This window comes from Lipophrys pholis (genome assembly GCF_963383615.2).
Source record: "Lipophrys pholis genome assembly, chromosome: 11".
Taxonomy (NCBI): domain Eukaryota; kingdom Metazoa; phylum Chordata; class Actinopteri; order Blenniiformes; family Blenniidae; genus Lipophrys; species Lipophrys pholis.
In genome coordinates, this window is record NC_137631.1 from 13,430,413 (window position 1) to 13,452,119 (window position 21,707).

General features: G+C 42.1%; 1 protein-coding gene across 2 annotated transcripts in view; it reads left to right on the plus strand.

Moving 5' to 3' along the window:
* Nucleotides 1-6,013: 6,013 nt before the first annotated feature.
* rassf7a (Ras association domain family member 7a) overlaps nt 6,014-21,707 on the plus strand; it is a 43,362-nt gene continuing 27,668 nt past the window's right edge. The window contains exon 1 of one of the 2 annotated variants that reach the window (XM_080475735.1): nt 6,014-6,269. The gene's annotated coding sequence lies outside the window, so the exon portion shown is untranslated. Of the gene's footprint in view, nt 6,270-14,927; nt 15,114-21,707 lie in introns of those variants that run through there. The other variant, XM_080475734.1, reaches the window with a different exon arrangement.

Below are 21,707 nucleotides of genomic sequence, written 5' to 3' on the forward strand. Positions count from 1 at the left end.
AGATGGCGTGATCCTTCTTCCATAAATCCCTGGTGGTAAGCTTTCCCTTGGTCAAGTATACTGAACATTGAATATCCACCTAGCGTGTCTATCAAATCCTGTATTCGCGGCAGTGGGTGTCTGTCTGGCACGGTTCTTTGGTTTAGGAGACGATAATCTATGCAAAGACGAAGAGTGCCGTCTTTCTTCCTCACACATACAACTGGAGCTGAATAGGAAGACCTAGATTTCACGATCCAACCCTTTACCAGAAGGTCTTGAATGTAGTCTTTAACTTCTTTAAATAATGGTTTGGGAATGGACGTGTACGCTCTCTGCACAGGAACGTCGTCTTTTAGGTTGATCACCATTTGTAGATTTGGGATACAGCCAAGGTCATTCCCATCCCTTGCAAAGGCGTTTGACTCCTCATGAAGCATCTTTCTCGCAACCTCCTGCTGTTCTTCCTCAAGATGATCGAGGTTTACAGGTGGGTGCCACAGAGGTGGATCTGAGTTGCTGATCTGAGTGGTGGTGACCTGGCAGGCAGTCACTGCAGGCTGTGATTTGTCCAGAATATCAGCCTCCACAACATTTTCAACATGCTGGAGAATTCCTAGGGCTGTTTTACGTTGTATTGTAATGTCATGGTTGGTGTTGTTACCAACTGGAATGGTGACATAGGGCTTTGTTGGGTTCTGGATTTCAAACAAACCTGTCCCTGCATCCCACTGTGCAGACAGTTGGCTGTCCTCATCTGTCTCGAACAACACTAACCGGGTAGAGGCATCCATTTGGGACGGAATCCGACACTTCACCCACGACACTTGACCAGCTGGGAGTACAATATCCTTGGCACCTGTTCTTAAGCGTACCTGCTGCATGACTGACCTTGCTGTCTGAATAAAGCTGACGAGAGCTTCGGCTGTCTCATTTGGAACAGATATAGCCTTGCTAAGAAGGCTAGCAAGGACTGGCGTTAGCCTCTCTGGTTGTCCACAAATTAGCACTTCCAAAACATTAAAGCCAATCAATGGTCTATCTATGGGGTAGCTGCTGATGAGGAATGGGACACTAATGGACAGATTGGGGTCCAAATTCCCTGGTAAGTTCACTGTAATAGCTACCCACCCATCATATGGAATGAGACCACCATTTGCTGCAATAACTTTCAGTTCCTCCTCCCCTAAGATCTCTGAAACTGGGTGAGTACTGAGGTCAGGTACGTACTCATTTTTCCAGGCACGGCTAACTATACTGACTTGTGACCCAGAGTCGAGCAAAGAAGTGACTGCTAAGCCATTTAGATAACTCTGAACAAGGGCCTGTTTCCCAATCAAGCTAGCAATAGCTCCAGCTTTAGCCACACGTGGTGATTGGGGAGGGAGCTGAGATACTTGTTTGTAATGACTTTGTGTGCTTGCTATTACTGGGGTTGAGAGTGAGAAAGGGCGTGTTTTGTCATTTTTTTCACTTTCTGATTGGGACTTCTTTTCAGGCTCGGTCACTAGATGTCCCTCTCCAGTGGCCGGTTGGAGTTTCCCTGTCTCTTTGGTCGTTTTAGACAGCCTGCTGCACGGTGTCCGTCCTCCCCACATATGAAACAGTGCTTACAGTCTTGCCTGCCTTGTTCCACACAGCTTGGACAACCATAGGGTTTTCCACGTTGAGATTTGGTCCTACTTTCACTGTACTGGCGCCCATTGTGGGTTAGTTGTTGATTTTGTTTCTGGATGGTCTCAACCATTCTGGTAAGCTCCTCTACTTTGGTCGTAAGGTCTCTCAGGGGATCTGGTTTTGTTTGTTTTGACTTGGACTCAACACTCTCCGACCTGGTACTAGGTCCCTTTCCCAAATCAGGTTCGAGTTGTGCACTGTGCGCATTTGTTACAGTCTGTCGGCGGGAAGAGCCAAGTCTTTTCATTCTCTCATTTTCTTCACGGGTGATTTTCATCACATGACGAAGAATCATCTCATCAGTGATCCCACTGTCTGTCAACAAAGGTTTGAGCTCTCTCCGTATGTCCGTATGTTTGTGTCCAAAGCCTTGGTACACCGTGTGCAGGAAAACATCTTGTACTGTAGCTGCAGAGTATTTAATGTCAGTGTCAGTCAATCTTGAGGTCAATAGGATGCGCTGTTTTAAACCAATCAAGCGATAGAGAAATTGTTGTGGTGTCTCGTTCTCATCCTGTTTTGTACACATCAACTCTTGGAACAGCTCTGTGCTGTTTTTTTCTCTCAGGTGGGTCTGGAGAAATCCCTTGAGTTCAGTCACTGTCATGTCATCTTTGTTTATCAACATCTCCTTGAATATGCCCGGTCTTATGATTTTGAGCACACCACGGACAATCTCTGAGTCTGAAAAACCTTCTCTGATGCCATCATCAAGTTGCCTGCAAACATTGTTGTAGCTGATGTCTGAGGATTGATCACCTACCTGACCCCCTTGCACTTTGAACTCTCTCCGGGGAAGGTAACTGAGTTCCCTTAAGGACACCATCCCCTCACAAGCCGACTGAGAGGAGAGCTCCCCTGGTGGGTTTCTGCTTGGTTGACTTTGCAGAGATGAAGACGAGGGAGTATGGGTCTGTGGTGGCAAAGCCTGCGTTGGTATGTACTGTATGAGCGTCTTACTAAGCTCTTCGTAGCTAGCAAGAGCTTTAAGCAAATCAGCGTTCATTGTATCAGGTGCGTTTAACTTTTTGGTCTTAACTGAGTCTGAATCTGGTATCACAATATCCCTAGGTGATGCAGTACTGACTGAAATAGGAGGGTGGCGAATTCGACTGTGAGTGTCTGTGGTGATTTCAGGATGTGTTTGGATGATAACCGAACCATCAGGAAAATCAACCTGGTCACCAAGCTTGTAAACACTCTGCCCCGTGTGTAGCTCAGAATCACCCTTTCCAGTTAACACTAACATTTCGTCCTCCCGACATTTCACTACATCATCAATAGCATCTTTTAACATCAGCAACTGAACCATACCCTCGTCCTCTGTTTCCAGTAACCGCTTACTGTACATAAACGAGTTAATGTGATCGTAGCATCCCTCCTGGTCCTCCTCGACAAGCTCTGATTCGTCCTCATCCGACACTGGGTCCACCGCTCTGGCGACCCGAAGAAGCTCTTCAGCTGACAGGGTGAGCAGGCTCTTCCTAATGTCCCACACTAGGCTCTTCCTCTCACCACTCGACATGTTGGCTCCTCGTCTCCCTCACGGCTGGCGCAGTTCGGCTGGACAGGGCTGCTGGTTGGCGGCTGGATGATGCACTCCTCCCTCCTAGTTGCTGGTCAGCGTAGTCACAACTCGGCTCCCGATCCCATAGGTGGTGCCGAAGAATCCCGGACGAGCCCCCAAGAATCTGTAGCGGGTCCCGGCTAGGTCTCCGCTGGCAGATGTATAGATAACCCGTTGATGGGTGTTCACTGTAAATAATGAAAAAGTTGTAATGAAATCAGCGACGCAGGGACACAGCTGTTCATTTTCCATTCAACCGGAGTATCTTTATTCACATCTTTATTTTAACACTATAACTGCATTTGTGAATTATTTTGTTTGCTTTGTATTGAAGCACAAGTTATATCCACACTTGGATAACATGAAGTAATGCATCCTTCATAGATCTGTCTTCAGACAGTAAATGTCTCCTGACATATTTTCTTAAACAATAACTTATCAAAAGTAGCATGAAACCAAAACACACATTTTCTCTTTAGATCACATTTTCTGTCTCTCATCAATCATGTCTTCACTTTCTTCCCTTAAACCTCTGTCTTCTCATCAAGAGTATTACTGTTATAACTACATTTTGCAAGAGTTCACTTTATACAACAGAATAAATTCCCTTTGCAGCTACAATGTATTACATTACCACAATCCGAACGCAACTATAATCATAAAGATGGCTGCCTCATAAATTGGCGCCAAAACCAATGCACTGAAGTGTACCTTTCGTCTGTTATTAACCTGTGCGCTGCCAAACGAGGCCCCAGCAGTAGCTCACCCTGATCTGAACGGCAACACCAACTTACTACCCCTTGAACACTGCGCCACACACAGAGAAATAACCCACAAATGTCGTGGAGCCGAAAGAAATAAACTAAAGAAAACAGTCGAATCGGACGGCGGCCGCCATTTCCTGAGGTGTATACAGACAGACTCAAATGCTTACATATTACCTACATTTAGCTTACAGAAAACACATCACCGCGGATTCATATTAACTTATTAACATTTGTAATAACACAGCGTGTGAGTAACCAACCTGTAAATAATGAAAAAGTTGTAATGAAATCAGCGACGCAGGGACACAGCTGTTCATTTTCCATTCAACCGGAGTATGAACCCAACTTGCTCGGCGGCTCGCCAAGGGTCCCCGAGTGACGCTGCTGGAGGGTGCTGCCACCCAGTGTCCATTTGGTGGTACAGCATGTCAATTGTGTTGCTGTCTTGCAGGCTGATTATTTTCCTTCTATTGAAGATGTATTTAATTGTTTTAGACAGTAATAATAAACAAAACACATTTTGTGAGTATCACACATACATCTACAAGTTCAAAGCATGCCAGAAATCAGCTTTACGACCAGTTAACACCAGAGGACATGTTTCACGATTTTAGCCACGTGCAGTGACAGAGTGGAACAAATCAGGTCCGTTTTGAAGTGACATTCCACTGTGACACATTATATATATCATGAGCTATGAGAAGTGACACAACGGTTGCAGTGTAAAGGGAAAGCTCTCGTGGAGCAGAGAAACGCGGCTGCGTTTTACACCTGAGTGTAGTTTCAAAGTTGTTCCAGTAATCTTTAAGTGTAATCTCTTTCCAGGAAAACTGCTCCAACCCACGCACCGATGTTTCCAAACTTGCCCAGCATTTTTATGTGAGTACCCGACACACAAACACACACACACACACACACACACACACACACACACACACACACACACACACACACACACACACACACACACACACACACACACACACACACACACACACACACACACACACACACACACACACACACACACACACACACACACAAGGACACAGACACACACAAGAACAATTCCCATATTTCTGTCATCCATGCCTCATGCCTCTGTCCACAAAACCCGGATTCAAATAAAGAGCCGGTGTCACAAAGCAGAGACTGACAGCAGTGTTTACACTGCACACCTGAATGTTGGATCCGGAGACGTCCACAAAGGAATGTATGAGTTTTTACATGCAAGTACCCACAGCTACTCAACTGTCAGCCAGATGTTATGTAACACGTTTGGATTTTGTATCTTCTAGGAACACTTTCCATCACGCAGCTGCACCACCCACTCAATTTTTTATTTTTTTTTATTTTTTTAGGATTGCTTTGCTCTTTTGATCTCTGTCAGATCTTTGTAGCCGAACCTGCGCCAACCGAAGGCCACTAAGTTTTATCTAAAGATGTAAATGAACGGCTGCACAGTAGTGGCATAGTCGCCCAGTTCCATTCCGGCTTTAGTTTTGGTGGCTTTCCTCTGAGTCGTTTGCATATTCTCCCTTGGTCTGCTTTGATTTTTATTTCCTCCGCTCAGTTTCACTGATAGTAACTATTCTGACAGGTGGCTCGGGACCGGGGCCCGAACACAGCCCGGGAGAGGCTTTTTTTTATCACTCTGGTGTTACTACTGCATGATGGGACCAACCAGAAAAGAACAGTTTCTATTTACAGTTTGGACTTGCAAAGGAGTAACTCCTAACAGTTATAGTAGAGCTGTAAATTGTCAGCAATGCTCATTTTGAGTTTCCACCACTGACATAATAAGGCTTTCTTTTAAAAAAATAACCCACTTGCCGTCCTCCGATCAACAGAACGTTACTGGAGAAAGGCAGCAGAGCACAGACGCGGTGCATTTTAAAATCCATAAAACACACACACACGTATACACATGCAAATGCGAATTTAAAAACTGGAGAACATGTTGAGAGCTCAAAAGTGAATATGAATGAGATAAAAACCCAAACGTGGTCAAAGTTCACGCCTCACTCGGGGAAATTCACGTCAGGCAGGTTGGTAGCTGCACCTTCATGTTGTAACGGCAGCAAACTAGAAGGGTGTGAATAAATTACAGGGGATTGTTTTTGTTTAAATAACTTGGCTTGCTTTGTGCTATTGCCACCCTATCATCTGGTTCTAAAGTGGTCACCCTTCCTATCAGGCGTTGCAACTGGAAATACCTGCAGCATGAGTCGAGGCAGGCCCGGGAGACGCTGCTGCTGCTGCCGGAAGGAACATTCCAGGTACTGTAAGATATTCAGGAATCTCAGCTCAGTTTGTTTTGACAGCTTTACATACTGGAGACAGATGTACGGTTCAGAACACATTTATGTTTAAAAATGACTGAAATTCGCACGATTTGTGTTGCTTTTGTGGTCGAGGAAAGTTTTTGTCTTGAAGTGAAAGTACATTGCATTTTGTAGTCCTATCATGGTAGGCCAGTGTCACAGAAAGGATCAGACGTTACATTAGAGAAGAAGCAGATCTAATTATATGGAAGTCAATATACTGCAGTTTAAACATTCTGCTCAATTCCTTCAAAGTCATTTATCTGACAGCAGCAGCCAGGTCGACAGACGAGGCGCCGCCTGATAGAAATGCTGTTAAAATGTTGGTGGTTTTCACTTTCAAGCTTTATGATTCATCCCGTAATCTATTGCAACAGAATAAAGCTGGTTTTGTTTACAGGTTTCTATTATGTTGTTTCGGAGCAGTCGTTATGATGTTTTGGGGGAAATACCAACGCCTGAAGTTTCGCGTTGGATGTCGGCAGAGTGAGACGACGCCACTCCATAAACATGATTTAGATGTTTGTGGGGGAAATGACTGCCCCGGGGGGAAGATGAATGTGAAATATTAAGCAAATGTCAGCGGCCTCATTGTCAGATAATATCAGAATTTAGTCAGATGAATAGTGGATTTTAAATTGCAATCCCTCTGGAATGCAGCTCATTTCAAATTGTAATTACGCCCATCACATTATCAAACAATGTGGCCTTGTGCGATGGGTTCGATGGCGTCTCGTCGTATTTTTCTGTAGTATAAAGCCTTTTTTTTTAAATCATCAAACTTTATAACGAGATTAAATCTGTTCCGATGCAATGCGTGTGTGTTTGTGAGAACTTCACTGACCCTCGCTAAACCAGCTTGTTTTTTGCTTTCATCGTGACGATTAACACCTCTGCTACTTTAAGTTGTTGGGGTTCGCTGTGCAAATATTCATGAACATTCTTTTGTCCATTGTATGTCCTCAAGTAGCTGTGCGCTTGTAGAAACCAGAACAGGGTTACTCATTTGCTTGATTTTATTATAATAAATAAAAAAAGTTGATCAAGTTTCCTGCTGTTTCCTCACACAGACTAAAAACTCTAGACCCACTCTAGAAATAGGTTGCATGTGTGTGTGTACGTGTGTGTGTGCGTGTGCGTGTGTGTGTGTGTGTACGTCTTTTCACCGTAATAGATAATAATGTGAGCCTGAGCTGGACACATTCATACAGATGATGGGAGGATGGACAGAAAGCTGAGTACCTTTGTGTTTGGGTGTTAAGCAGGTTTAAGATGCACTATAATGAGGCCAGCTGCTATTTAAAATGTTAAAAACATGGACTACAGGAATCGTTTAAACTGGAACATTTCATTCATTAGGGTTTTTTTTTTTTCCTATAAAGAGGACAATTTGGAATAACAAATCTACACCGCCATATTTGCTTTACAGTGTACTCCAGGTATTGTTGATGACTTCAAGGATTATTATTACTCTGCAGTTCATACGATTAATTTTTTTAATGTGAAAAATGCTCTTGTGAAATCTGTACATATTCGCTAAAACTATGTACGCTTTATTTTATTTTCACTGTACAAATATTTAAAAAAAAAAAACTATAATACTATTGTCTTGAGTTATGTTGTTAAACTCATGGTTATTTGTTTGCGTCTCATCAGGGGGGTGGATCCAGATAATTGATCCAGTTTTTAATGGTTCAGTCATTGTATGTTTTTGTTTATTTTGAAATAGCTTTTACTGCCTACGTTAGGGGGAGAAACTTTGGTGGTACTCAGGGCTGCAGGATGCTGGAACTTTCAGACCATGGAAACTTCCGTCTGGACTCAAAACGATCTCACTGTGAGGCAAGAGGTCAAACCACTGCACCACCGTGTGGCCCAGCGGAGATATTCTTAAAGCAACATGCAGTATGAAGTCCACTCCTGTCTTTTCTAATTGTACTTTAGTATTACTTCGCAATGTGGTGGTGACGTCACGGGGTCGACACGTGCGGGCGGGCTGCATGGCGCATGGCGCAGAGCGCAGACGCGCTCGAAGTTCCTCCACCAACCTGTGAGTTTTGCTCCGTTTTATTTTGCGGAACTGAACATGTCGTGAGGGGAAGCAACAAGTGAAATGAGTCCAGCGCACCGTGCGCGAGGTCAGAAACTTTTCTCTCTCCAACTCATGACGAGGCGCTCGAGTCGCGTAAACACGCCTTCTCAGGTTTCTGTCAATTAAACTCCAAAATATATTTAAAATCCAGATTACACGGTGCATAACGTAAGCAATTATGCACGAATACAATCTTAACTTTCTGACATGGTTTTTAAAATATGCAAAATATCAAATTAATATTTAAAAACATTATGAGCAATAAATACAATTATAAATGCAAGTCTTATAGCCAAAGTTCGTTAAATTACTCACATGCTTTAATAATTAAATAGACGTACAGATAGTTTTGTGGAAAAAAAAAAGAAATAAAAATAAAGACTGCTAAAAGTTAAAGTATAGATGTAATTTGTCTACTTAAGTAAAAACGCTTTACTCAAGAACAACAACAATAAACTTAATAATATGTTTTATCAATGGCTGAAATCTGACTTTTTGTTGTTTTTGTGTTTTAAATGTGGCAATAAACTGAATAGAAACTAGACTGATAAACCTTGCAAGACATTGTGACTTTCTGTTTTGGTTTTTAAATGAATCTTTTGACAGATTTTGGTTTGACCCATAGGTTGCTGAGTTTTAATGTAAGCATGTAAAGTGCCGATTTCAGAGAGTGGCTGTATTTACATGAAATGAAAGCATGCTGAAAATGAAAGTTATTTAATTAATTAATCAAAACACACATATTTAAGCCGATGAGAGTTCATTTGCGGGGGCTTGTTTATCATGAACAGAGTCAATATACCTTGTCTTTCTGATCGTGTCCTCCTTGGGCTTGGTGAATTTAAACCTGCACATCAAGCTGAGTACTTTATTCCTTGTTCGTGTAAATGGGCCAATCTCATCTCTGTATCAGAAAGGATTCAACCAGTTTGCCAATAAAGAGTAAATGCAGATACTTACAATGAAAACACATATTCATTGTGACATCAACATTAAACGTAGCATCACAAATACTTTTGTTTCAAAGGAAGCAAAAATAATCCACCTCTCTATGTGGTAACACATATGAGAAGATGAACTCATACATTTTGGAACTTGCGCTAATCTGCATACATTGGCTTTGTAGTTTTATTTTGTAAAAATGGTAGAAAACAGTGAAAGTCCCAGCTTGAAGCCTCTTTGGACATGCAGTGTAAAATCTACAGTGAAAGTGTTCTTCAAATGTCATCTGTGTGACCGTCAGTCAAAAAGCTCAAAGATGTCCCACAAAAGGTAGAAAAATTGTTCACAAATCACAAGTGAAATGACTTTTTGTTTCAGTTCTACTTATTTCTCTTCCTTTCCAGTTTTATTACCTTGTTTCACACGCGGCTTTATGCTAAAAAGCTGTTTATCACTTTGTTTGCCTCGTATCTATTTATGGGTTTCTGCTTGGCTGCTTTATAGTTTGTGTTTCATACTTTTTGAGGACATATGTGTTCTTCTCTTCCTATTCCTCTGTTCTTGCACCGCCTCCACTTCTCATCTATTGTTTGTACCTCTTCTTTCTTACTTCCTTCTATTGTACATCATGTTGTTTTCTTCCTTTTTCTGTATCTTTTCCACCGGACCACAAGTGAGTAGCTGGAGCATGTCAGTTGTTGTGGCCTCTTTATGTCCCAGCTTTAAGTGTTTCATACATTTTTCATGTAGGTTTGGAAAAATGGGAAAAACAATGATTTCGTAAGTTCTGTAGTTTTCCTGAAAGATAAGTTTGGAGAGTGAATCCTCTTCTTTCAAATGGAGTATTGCAAAGCTCTTAGTACAATTGAGTGATGATACACTGATGTTGAAACTGCTGAATTTTCCTCTTTGTGGAATCAGATTTAGTCTCACAGCTCGATTAATTCTGATTTCATGTACTGCTTTCGGTAATAGATTTGCCGATTTAGTCAAAGGCTAAACGAAGATTGAAAAAATAAATGAGCAAAAAGTTGAAAGCGATTTATCTTATCAACACATCCAAATCTCTCCATTGTGACTCATTTGTCCAGCTGCCTCACATGCACTGTGCACACATGTCTACAAGCTGAAAAACAAACATTGTGAATCTCACAGACGTCTAATCTTTGTCACATCTCAAGCAATGGCTGGAAGCGACGGACCCACATCTCATCACCTGATCTGAACTGTGGCGAAAGCTAAGTGTAGTGTAACAACAGTGCGGTAATTACCAGGTATTAAATGTTGTGTTTGACCCATTGTTGTAAATATAGCTCCACAGGCTTTGCTTAGATTTTTCCCTAACAGTTGGATAGGATAAATTGTATTGAGATGAATAGAAACGCGGCTGTATGTACTTTGAGTTATTGCGCCGCATGCTTGTGAAGCAGATTTTCTTGCCGTTTTATATCAAGGCCTAATCTCCAAGTTTGCACGTTCCATCTTTAAGAATAGTCCAAGAATCTGCAGAAAGCCTGGAGTCACAATGTGGGTTTTATCCCTGGACAAGCTGACACAGGACTGCTCAGCCTCAGGTAGTCTCCTCCATTACCTTTTGTGAAGTAAAAAATGCCTTCGATACTGCCGGCTCCCAAGGTTCATTGCTGCTCCTCTGTCACAATTCATGCTTTGGGAGGTAATTGGGGCCCTTTTCACTTGCTGGATGCTTTTCTGAGAATGAGACCTGCCCACCACAGCTGAAGAGGGGTAATTTAGTGGTGCAGCGGCAATGTATTACAAGGCAGATGATTGTGTTCAAGTGCACAGTGTATTGCTGGGAAAGTGATAGATGTGTGATTTTTTGCCTCAGTAATAAACCGTCTGCCGAACGTTTGTAGACTGTATCGTCTGACTTCTCTGCGGGGAATTTACGTGTGTAAGCCACACTGTAATTTAGTTTAATACCCCCTGGCAGATGCCCGAGTGAGTTTAGAACATAATAAACCGCACCATCATTGGGATTTTGAAGTTCAACCTTCGTACAGCTAGGAAGGACAGATGTCAGTCAGAATTAAGCAGAAAGTGAAATTTTCTAAATAGAAACAAGAGTATGAAACATACAATTTTTACATATTTTCCAGGATCTGGGACGAAAACACGGAGCTGGAGATGGAACAGCTGTTGGCCATACACACTTCGGTAACGCTGATCTGAGCAGCAGTGGGTCTTTTATTGAGATGGTCCAAGCCAGGATAAGATTGAGAGTTATCACAATAAAAGAGAATAAAACACTCAAATGGATTAAACAAATTCAATAACGACTCTATATCTTTTGGGCACTCTGGGATCCTGCGTAAAGCATGCGACATTACATGCTGTTGCGCTTTCAGCTTACAAGCATTTTGGCAGGTGATCAACTAAGAATTACACGATGAGTGACATCACTTGCAAATAGGAGGATTCAAATGAAGGTTTTGCATCTATTAGGCCTGTTTCCTCCAGATGGATCTGCTGGAAGCTAATGAGTTCCCACTTGTGTTCACCATTGAGCGACTGGATGGAGCACTGAGCTCTCACAAGCACAAAATCAGATATCATTGTCATACTGGAGCTTTATCGCAAATGTATTATGAAAGAAAGTTAAACAAATTAGGAGACAAAACTGTGGGGAAAAAAAAGAGCAACACCAGATTTTTCAGAAAGATTGTCAGAAGTAAGAAAGCGTACAAAAAACAACCCCTTTTCTGAAAAATACCATGGAGATCTGCCAAAAGTCTCTCGATTACCTGGAGGAAAAACAACAACGATCCCAATTCTCACCCATTTTTTCTAAGAACGATTTTCGACCAGGCAGAGCAGACGCAGGTTTCAAGTAGTGGTTTACCAAGAGTATAACTAAGGTGTCTGACCTCTCCATGGGGAAGGTATTTATGTCATTTGAAGAACTTAAAAACAAATATGATATTCCTACAAAACACTTTTACAAATATCTTCAGGTTCGGAGTTTCATTTTGTCCAAACAGCAACCCAATCTAGATCTCCCTTCCTTGTCTTCAGTAGAAGACATTACTACAAGCCACTTGATGCTAAAGGACAGGTGTCTCTACTTTAGTCCTTGTTTGTTGACAAGTGCAAAGAATCTTCACACAATATTCTGCAAACATGGGAAGCAGACTTTGGAAAATCTGTGTCAAGAGAGGAGTGGTCACAGGCTTCCACCTCGGCTCAAACCCAATCTCTGTATGTGGGCGTGTCCTCGGGTATTGATTGATTGGATCGTTGGAAGGCCGGGTTGACTGTGATTGATCAGGTGATTGGTAAAGAGGTTCCTTTAAATCCATAACTGTGTATTTGAAATATCCATCCTGAAGATTTTGATATCTCAAACAATCTAAGGTCCCTGGTTAATGTTTGCTTTTAGGAAGCTGAACGCTGTATTGCATCTTCATGGAAGAAAGAGTCACTATGTGGAATTTCACAATGGCTTAAAGGGATGACTTTTTGTTTTGCCCTTGAGAAGATTAGCTTCTTTACTGAGAAGCAGCTTGATAGATTTTGGGTAATCTGGGCTGTTTTTTTACACTTGGTTAGTCCAAAATGATATTCAACTTGATACATGGAACGAAGGCTCGTCCCAAGGTCACTCGGTAAGAGCAACCTGTCTCGACCTTGATTTGACTGTTGGTCGGACTGCTTTTGGTTTATTCATTCATTCATTCATTCATTCATTCATTCATTTATTTATTAAAAATTGTTCTCTTTATTTGAGTTCGTTTATCGATTTAATTATTTTTCATATATATATTTGTGTTTTTTTTCTGTTTGTATGTATATGTGTACAAGAGGGCATGTTCATTGCTATATAAATAATGAACTGATGTTTAAAAAAAAAAAAAAAAAGGCGTACAAAACAGAAAATATTTTATAATAAAGTCTGTCAATAAAAGCTGTAGATGGCTCGATAATAATAGCAGCCTCTCTGCTGAGGGCATGCCCCGGTAACCTACTGGATGTTTATGAAGGCAGACATGCTTAGTTTCTGAATAAAACACACACAAAAGTCAATTGCCTCTCGTTTGAAATGAATACAGAGAGTTGAGATAACCGGCAGATCAATGTCATTTTGTCTCGTCACTCAATATCTTTTCACATGTGCAACCTCGAGCTCCAGTTTTGATCTTACTTTATATTTCTGTCAAACCATTTTAATGAACTGAAATTGACTTAAAAGTTGTTTGGACAGCTTATGTGTCATTACATATTACAAAATGATGAGGATATAATTTTGCTGTTGTGTGGTTGGGCCTCTTTTTAGTCATCTGGCGATATTAGATCAACCAACTCAACCTGAAAAAGGACTTCTGCCTCGCTGCTTTCTGCAGGTCTCTTGGCTTCATGCATCTGCTGAGCTTTTGGGTTGTTTGCAGTTGGGGGCAAAGTGTTTAGGATGTTAGCCAGCCTCTTCAAGTTTGCGCTGTAGCCTTTTGGCAAATACTACTAATTGACTGACTCCTTTTGAAAAAGGTGTTATGATATCACAAATATCCTATTGTTCTCGCATTAGTGATGTTAATTATGGAACTTTTAATGAATGCCCACAGCAAAATACTTTTCCAGCAACAAGCCATTTTTTGTTTGTGTTCACTTCCAAACTGAATGTATTGTTTCCTAAGTTGTTACCGCTGCCTTTCAGCAGACAGAACTGGCATGGTGCCTGTGTTCTGTTGAAATGTCTGGATGGTACTTCCACCCCTGCTGCTTTTTCCTGAATGATCACAGAGCAGCATGACAGAGCCAGTGATAATAGTACATCTGGCATTCTGACAAATCTGACACAGCTTCACATTTCGCCTTGTCCCAACTGATTCATCTGGTTTTTCAAATGTCACATGGCCTCTTATGCTTGAAATATTGTAGCATAGGCATGTGTAGGCATTGTTAACAACTTATAAAGTAACCTTACAAGTGTGCATGATGAGTGGACGGAAGCGTCAACAATTTGAAAGGTCAACACTCGCCTATATAAAACCTGTTAGGCAACATTAACTCGTCTTAACTAGTCATTAGTCATCAAAGGATTACCAAATGATAACAGGGTTACTAATGTGTACATAAGATTTTTTCAAGACAGGATTAGTTTGAGTTTCCTGTTCATGCACCACCTGTTAGTGTCAATAGAATGAAAATCCACCAATATGAAACATGTAAATCGAGCCAATCGGTTTGTTCTGAAACTGAGACTGAGATGAAGATCAGAAGGAAAGAGTTTTTGCCTTCACTCAGTTACGGGATGGAGTCAGGTATGGTGAACCGCTCTGTACTTTTAAACACCGCCACTACTTTTTCCATTTACTTTTTGCCCTATCCTCCTTATTGTCCCATCTCCATCAACCCTCCACCCTGAAACACCGACACTTCTTTTTATTCTCTTCCCTTCTCGCTCACGGGGAGTGGTGTCGGGGCAGTCATGTGACTTTTTGTCTGAGCACAATTGCCGGTGTTTTCCATTGGCCGATTTTCTTTGAAAGAGCGTTGGTTTCCCGGGTGATGGGGAATAGCGGCACCACTTCACTTTTCTCTGCAGCTGCCCCCTCCCCTCCGCATTGCTCCGAGCCGACGCTCTCTCAGTCGCTCTGTCTCTTCACTCACAGGCTGTGGCAGATCAGGTAGCCTGTGTGCACAACACCCACAGACAGGGACAGGACAGGGTTGTCTCGCTCTTCCTCCTCTCCCTCTTCTCGTTTTTCATCAGGCAGGCAGTCACAGAGGCCATTAGACTGCAGGAGGTGAGTCAACCAAATGGCCGTGTCGTCTTTTGATTCCCGTTAAATTCACACTTTATTGTTGCTTTATTTATTGTTATTACCATGAAAATGTTACTAAGACGCTCCATTAGCTGAACCTCCTTCATGAGCTTTTAAAGTTAAATACTATGCTAATCACTGTTAACACAATTTGACATGTGACAGAAAGTACTTACTCAGCACTGTGGCACTATATGATTAAGAGATATTAACTGAAGATGAATCATTCAGAAGTATCCTTTAAGATTACTATTACCACATGGTATAATTACTACTAACTTAAGTGTATGGTCTGGGAAAGAGTTTAGGCTACGTAGCTCTTAAGGTCAAAAGCATATAAAGATGAGTGTTACACTGGGTGACATCACACAGTGGTTTCTCTGAATGAAGCTTGTTTGAAGATTACACTTCGAGCTTGTGGACACTTAAATTTAGACTCAGCCACCTTTTAAATTAGAAGTGCTTTGTCACTTCCCTTAGTCCCCCACATAGACTCCAAACTGAGCAATGATGCTCTTACAGGAATCACAGACGGAGAAATCACTATGTGGAGAAAAAGTATCCAGACGTTGACCCATTATACCCACAGGGACTACATTGTATTCAAATGCATCCACTTTTCAGTTCTTCCCCCTTTTTGCAGCCGTAACAGATTTCACTCTTCCTGGAAGGCTTTACGCGCAGATTTGTTGTTTGTTGTGAATTTGTGGAGTTTGTGTTCATTCATCCTGTAAAGCAGAGGTGTTCAATTAATTCTTAATTGCTCCACGGCAGATTGTAACTTGTACTTGACTATATTGTTCAATATACCTCTGAATTTGAACACGATGTAGAGTTCAGATAATATAGTTCAGCCATCATCAATCTGTTTGAAATGAGGGTCGGTTCAGATTTACAGAGTAACTAAACGCTACTTCACCAGTATTTTAAGATCATGCCCTGACAGCTCTCAATAAAACAAGGCTATTTAAGTAAGTAATGGGTGTGGCTGTATACTCTAGTTCTTGTGTTGTCTTTTCTTAGTGCTCACAATACAACTGCTGTAATTAAGAACATGTGCTTGCTATATGAATGTTTTGTCAGCGTGTTAGTAGTGTAACTATTTAACCACTGGCTGTGTTTTCAAGCTAAACAGCGGATCCTGTTTTTTCCTGCCCACATGGCAGACATCAGAACTTCTCTCTATTATAAAAGCCAAGCTTGTCGCTTCAAATAACAATACCAAATTGTTTCAATTCATTTTATAATTTGGTAAGTCATGAGTTTGTTTGTTACACACGATTTAGAAGGAAAGTAATTTGAAAGAACTTTAAGAATCTTATATCAAAAATAGCTGCTCTGTGATTATTGTATTGCTAAATATATTCTGTGATTATCAATTACATGCATGTTAATTTGAGAGGTGTAATTTAGAGACATACAGAGAGTTTTTATTAATTTTTTTATCAAGTTTGTTGCCATAATTCTCAAATATCCTTATAAGGGGAGTGCTCATTACAGTTTGGCCCTCTGGTAGTGAGGATGACATTTTTACGGTTCTCTCAACAAACTAAGCTTACATCCCTGGTTTAGACTGTAAAATGGATTTTGATGCATGTTGATATAAAGTCATCAACGACTGTAATTGAATGAAAGCAACTGTGGTTAGTATGGCTTTTACCGGAGTAAATAATTAAATACATGTCCAGATGAAACAGAAAAGACTGCATAAAGTTGTATCTGTAATTAGAGCTCTCCAGTAGGCTCAGCCTTTTCCCATGAAAGATTCAACAGCTGTGCGTGAGCCGTGCGCCACTCATCATGACACAGACACAATGAGAGGTTGTGTTTGGGGACTGGGCCACTTTAAGAGGATTTTCTGGCGGAGGGTTTCCTGTTCGAAGTGCTGCCCTCTGAGTGCCCCGTTTTGGGCTCGGCCAACCAGGTGGTAGCTCCTGTGTTTGGTTACCGCGGTAACCCTGAAAACTGGCTCGCTGTCCCTCCATCAGGTGCACTTTATCTGATGACCTATATGATTGTGTGTACACACACACACACACACACACACACACACACACACACACACACACACACACACACACACACAGACGCACACTTCTGCCTGTTGACCCTTGACCCTTATGAAGACAGCAGACACATGGAAGACCAGGTTGGGTGGAGGGACAGTTCATTGCTGGGCGAACAAAGACAATCGCACACATTCATGTCTATAGGCAGTTAAAAGACATAAATTATTGTTCATGGATTTGGGCTGTGGGAGTGAGAGCACGCCTAAAGAGACATCCAAACGCCACACAGAAATGTCTCGAAGCCAGAATTAAATGAGACGTTGCTGTGATGTGAGAGTGGTAAACATTTCAACTGTTCTTTTGCACACAAACACACACACATATCCATCCATTCATCTTTTCCACATAATTTTACCTCATTTATAGTTGGGAAAACCTGGAGCCCATCGCAGTTGATAATGGGTGAAGGCAGGGTACACCTAGTACAGGTTTCTCTAATGGGTCATTTGTAGAGACTAAATACTGTTAACTGCAGGGTTTTTTGTAGGGTGAGAGGAAACCTGTAAAAACTCACGCACACAACACAGAGAACATGCAAACTCCCCTCAGAAATTCCAGCAAGCCTGGCTTTAAGTCTTGGATATTCTTGCTGTGAGGCTGAAAGTGCTAAACCCTTATAACCATCCTTTTTCACACATTGACACACACACACAGGCAAACAGTTACAAATACATGGCAATGGTTTTTGGGATAAACTTTAGTGTCCTGCCCATGGACAGTTCCACGGACATGGTCATCAAACCACCAATATTGACATTGAAAAACGACCAACTCTATCGAGTGATTCAGAGCGACGCTCATTCATAATGTCACCTCTAATAAATGCAAAGAATAAGAAAAACAGAATGATGCCCAGTCCTCCTTGCATATGCTCCTCTTCAATAAGTTTAAGAGAATAGCCTTTAGGCTATACTCTTGTTTCTTTGTAAGCCATCAAACCATGCATGTCAGGCTTTTGACCTTAGCTCACCTTAGCCAGGTGAAGACTGGAGTTTCACTGATGCACTTATGTTGTCAAAACTCTTTCATCAGGCATGAGATTGATATTGTGAATATTGTGCGCATCAAACCCCTCAAGCTTGATTTCAGGCTCAACAGCCAGGTTATATGGATGAAAACTACTGTCATAAATATGGCATTTTAGTGTATTACATCAATTGCTGCACTTTATTGAGTGTTTGAAAACTCATGAATTAAGTAGCAAGCCGGGCTGTAGTGGGTGTCATTCATAAACAGACTTGTATTGCATTGCTGATGCAACCAGGAGGAAACTGGTGCCGAGGCCTTATTGTTGCCTCTGCCCGGCTGCCATGATGTCACCACTGCTGACCCGACAGTCCTAACATTCCTGCTGATTGGCTTTTACGCAGACGTCGAGGGGAATATGTGAGGGAGATGTGGCAGAGATGCAAACTTGCACACATATGGCCTTTGTCTAAGCACTGATTAGTAATCTGGCATATCCACCAACAGGCAGACGCACATACGTCATTAATTCAGTCTCACGCACATGCCCACTCCAGAACGCACTCAAACGCTCCACAACCTGAATAAAGATGGTGATGGCAGTCTCACCGGCCTCGTTAAAATTCAACAGGTCTTTGAGTGTCCGTACTTGAGGTCCGGGTGAATCAGTTTTGCATTCACCCCGGGTTCGAGCTAAAATGTCTGTTATTAAAATGGTGTGATTAGAGAGCTCCATATGTATTATACATCTCTGTCATTGTGCTTTCACTTGTGCGCATGCGTGCATTAAATTATTCTGTGTGTACATGTGCTTGTAGTGCACCATTGTAGCTACAAAAGACTTTCTTGCTCTAACACTGCTACAGCGTTCCTTTGATCCAGCAAAAGCACAGCAGGAAAGAGATGACAGGCCTTGTGCAGTGAAAGCTTTTAAATGCTGTTGTTACTGCAGGTGTTTGGACAGTCCTGTCCCCTGCACTCTCAGTTGGATAGGCTGGCATTGTAAACAACGCTAAGAAATAAATGGGGAGAAAATTGAAGATGAGAGTTTGGAGAAGAAATGGGTAAAAAGACGTTTTGACTCGACGCGATTTAACCAGCAAGCTGGAGCTCGATAAACCCGTGGAATAAGATGCAGTCAGACAGTCTAGGCATCAGTGAGTGCGTCCGGGGGGCCTCTGTCTTCCTCTGACAGGCTTATGAACCTTTTGTTTACCTCCTGACCTCTGACCTGCCCCCCCCCACCTGCTAGTTCCCCCGTCGCTAACCTGGATTTTCGGTCCATCCAGTGCCCCACTTCGCTGCCGTTCCTGAGATCATCATTGAGTTACCAGTTCAACCCCCACATTCTTGCCAATATCTCAGCCTGCCCAATATTTTCATTGCCTTTGTTTACTTTCTCTGTGCACATGGTTTGCATTGACCAGGGTTCCACTTGGTGAGAAACTGAGAGAGGCACTGTCAAAACCATCTTGTTGATATTACTTTGGCTTTCTTTTGTTCCCTGGCTCACTCGTGCTTATTGCATGGGAGAGAAACAGGAAGAAATGAAAGTCGTCACCTACTAGGCCTGTCATCAACAAGCTGTCCGACTTTGTGTGTGAGTGAAGAGTTAATGTCCCCATGACAGTCACGGCTTTCTCCTCAGACCATTCAGGCTAGTTGTGGCGTATCTGTGTTTACTGATAAGAACTGCACAGTGTGACACTAATGGTACAGCTTTATCTCGAGAGACAGAGAGTGGCTTCACATAATAGAAGCAGGAGGGGTAAAAAGGCCGAGGTAGATGAAGATGAAGGAAGGTGCTAAGACATTTTGAGACACTAATTAAGTTCTTCAAACATGACAACTTGAAAGTTACTGAAGACAATGCCACAGCTTTGTGATCTCGAGCCAAAATTTTAATTCACCTCTGAAATGATCTTTTTTTTAGAAAAATGCAACTTGATGCCACTTGAGAGGTAGCATTGTTGTTGAACCAGTCAGGACTGGTTCTGATTAAAGAGGGAGAGGACGAGACGATGGAAAAAGGGTGCCAGAGTGTCGTCAAAGTCCTGACGACTTGGAAGCTGCTGAAGGCAACTGAAACTCTCTTGTGTTTCGTTAGAGTGGTTTGAAAAGAAGGTTTAGAGAGTCAGCGAGAGGGAAAAAAAGCTTGTATCTCTTTTTTATTTGATATGTTTGAATGTCTGGTTTTTTCCCTCTCCTGTCTTTGGAGGAAAGCTCGGTTTGTATAGCAGCGGTGTATATGCATAGCTGCCATTGACCATATTATCCTTTCTTTTTACGTTTGTGCTCACTTGTCGTTTTTCGTCCTCTGATTCACCTTGACAGTGCGTTATCAATGTGCCCATTGTTATTTGGGAAGGGTTGATACAGTGACATACATGTGCTTTCAAACCATGAATCATCTTCTGAGTCAGGTCTCTGGGATAAAAAAAACCAAAACAAGCCTTTTGTCTGCTCCCGATGTGACATGTTCTATATTTATATTTCAACGGGGCAATTACATTCACTGGCAAAAGCCTTACTGCCTGTCATAATGATACACAAGACATGGCTCTACTACTGGAGCAACAGCATATGTCTGACCATAATGAGGCAGCATTGCTATACTTAGGCACGTTTGACACAAACAGCATTACTACCTTGTGTTGCTTCCCATGAAAATGAAAACCGGTGTCAACAAAAGTTCATGATTTTAAAACTTCTAAAAATGGGGCTGTTGTAGTATGTTCTCCTGCTATCCATCGTCCAGGTTTTGGTTGTAAACGGACCTGTTGGCCACCTGTTGAAGGGTGGTTTTGGTGAGAGGCTATATAAACAGAGAGAAGTAGTGGGGGTTTCAACAGGGAAGATGGAAACGAGCAAGGCCTCGCTGCAACTTAATGCTATTCATTCTTGGTGAATAATGGCCAACAAAGACACGATCAGCATGTATTCCCCTCACTCTGCTCCCCTCCACCGGACCAACTGAGCTGCTGCCAGACCGAACCAGTCCTTTTCTCAGTTTCAGAGCCATCTTCTTGTCCCCTGTGGGCTGTGTTATGGCTGCCTCACCACTCTTTAGACAGATTTACAGACTCACTTGTTGAAGTATTAACTTAGTCGTAGCTGGTGATTGAAAGCAGCTGAGAAGCTGTGTAGATTAAGGAGCGTAGTGAACTTCTAATAGGGATACATGATGAAGAAGTGGTTTCAAAGCCTTTTAGGATTCATCTTTGTTTTCTTTAGCGTCTTTACTGAATGCACAGGGAGGGTCGGAGGAGGAGATGGGAGGGTAAATGGGGGAAGGGGAGGGCGGCAGGAATGTTTGAGTCACGGATAGAAGAGGGATGATATGTGTTGTTTGACAGGGGAGGGTTGGGAATAGGGGGGCACAGCAGTGGGAGGTGCCCTGAGGAATGCCTGGAAGGTGTCCACTAAGGCAGGGAGGCTTTAGGCTGATAATCTTCCAAACCACAATAGAAAACACCAAAAGCCCCATAAATGGACCTGATGTGGGTCTCAGGATGGACGAACATATGATCCACTAAGGGTA